We start from the raw sequence: 1,930 nt of genomic DNA on the forward strand, positions 1-1,930 counted from the left end.
GAAGAAAAAACAGCACATCTACATATATAGAATGAAACTTGATCCTTCTCTCTCATTTTGCATTCAAATAATTGTAAATGGATAGAAGAACTCAATGTTGGAGCTGAAACTATGGAACTTCCATAGGATAGACTAGCAAGTATACTTTAGGTGATAGGCTCATATAAGAACTTTCTGAGTAGGACCCTGTTCACCCAGGAAACTGAACCAACAATCAATGTACTTGGTTTTTTCACTCTTTGCCCTTTGGAAACCTGCCACCCAGTTCTCAAATAATTACACTTCATGGAGACTTATTCTTACTTACGAATGCCCAGCATTAGCTTGGCTTGTTTCTAGCCAGTTTTTCTTAAATTATCCCATCTACCTTTTGCATCTGGGCCTTTCTCTATCTTATATACCTTTCTTTCCTTCTTACTCTGTGACTGGTTGTGTGGCTGGATGGCTGGCCCCTGGAGTCTTCCTCTCTTTCCCCTTTTCTTCCTCCTTGCTTTTCTTTTTCTTCTTTTCTATTTATCTCCTCTGCCTGCCAGCCCTGCCTATCCTTTCTCCTGCCTTGCTATTAGCTGTTCAGCTCTTTATTAGAACAATCAGCTGTTTTAGACAAGCAAAGTAACACAGCTTCACAGAGTTAAACAAAAGCAACATAAAAGAATACAGCACATCTTTGCATCATTCAACCAATGTTCCACAGCATAAACAAATGTAACACATCTTCAACTAACATTCCACAACAAATCAGCAAACATGTGGTACTTAATGGAATCAAAAGACTTCTGAACTACAACAGAAACTGTTACTCTACTGAAGAGGAAGCCTACATACTTTGGAAAAAAAAATATTTTCCCGTTATATATCTGACAGAGGATTAGCATCTAGAATACACAAAGAACAGCAACAACAAAAACCCACCAAGAAAGCAAATGACCCAATTAAAAAGTGAAGTATGTGGTGAAGAGAGCTTTCTTAGAAGAAGAAATATAAATGGCTAAGAAGTACATTTTAGAAGTGCTCACCAGCACACTGGTGAGATGGCTCATTGGGGAATGGCAATTACCCACCTAGCCTGACAACCTGGATTGGATCCATGGGTTCCACATGATGGAAGGAGAGAACTGACTTCCAGAAGTTGTCCTCTGACTAACCCACTTATGCTATGCCCTGGCACAGGTGTGTGCACTCACATGCACAGACACACACACAAATATACATGCATACTCACTAATTTATTAATTAGTGATTTTTTTAAAAGTATTTGCCATCCTTAGCCACCATGGCAATGGGCACTAAAACTGCTTTGCAATTTCATTTTGCCCAAGTCAGAATGGCTAAAATTAAGAAAACAGAAGATGCTTTCCAGCCTTGGGCTTAGGTCATGGCAACATGGCTAAGTGCATCAAGAAAGTTGGGATCTTGGGTAACTACAGGGCCCACTATGGTGCCTCCCTCTGAAAAGCGGTGACGAAAATCAAAATCAGCCAATACACCAAGCATACATGTCCCTTTTGTAGCAAGACCAAGATGAAGAGATGGGCCCTGGGTATATGACCCTTTGGTTCCTGCATGGAAATAGTGGTGGGGCCTGAACCACAGCCAAGTCCACTAACACAATCAAGTCAGCTGTCAGAAGACTAAAGGAATTTCAAGATCAGTGGAAACCTTACTGTTTGAGACAACCCTGAACTGCCAGGAATGGGCTAATTTATAGAAGGAAAGCAAGGAAGGGAGGCAGGGAGGGAGGGAGGGAGGGAGGGAGGGAGGGAGGGAGGAAGGAAGGAAGGAAGGAAGGAAGGAAGGAAGGAAGGAAGGAAGGAAGAAGGGAGGAAGGGAGTGAGGGAGGAGGAAGGGAGAAAGGACGGAGGAGGGAGGGAGGGAGGAACGGGAGAGAGAGAAGCAGTGCTGGAGAAGATGTGGGGAATGGGGAAATTTC

The 1,930-nt window shown here is 42.7% G+C and overlaps 1 pseudogene; it reads left to right on the forward strand.

Annotated features, from left to right (window-relative positions):
* Positions 1-1,383: 1,383 nt before the first annotated feature.
* Positions 1,384-1,682, forward strand: LOC126506012 (60S ribosomal protein L37a-like; annotated as a pseudogene).
* The last annotated feature ends 248 nt before the right edge of the window (positions 1,683-1,930 follow it).

The sequence above is a fragment of the Alexandromys fortis genome, unplaced genomic scaffold, assembly GCF_014885135.2.
Source record: "Alexandromys fortis isolate MF-2015 unplaced genomic scaffold, M_Fortis_MF-2015_v1.1 scaffold_60, whole genome shotgun sequence".
Classification (NCBI taxonomy): domain Eukaryota; kingdom Metazoa; phylum Chordata; class Mammalia; order Rodentia; family Cricetidae; genus Alexandromys; species Alexandromys fortis.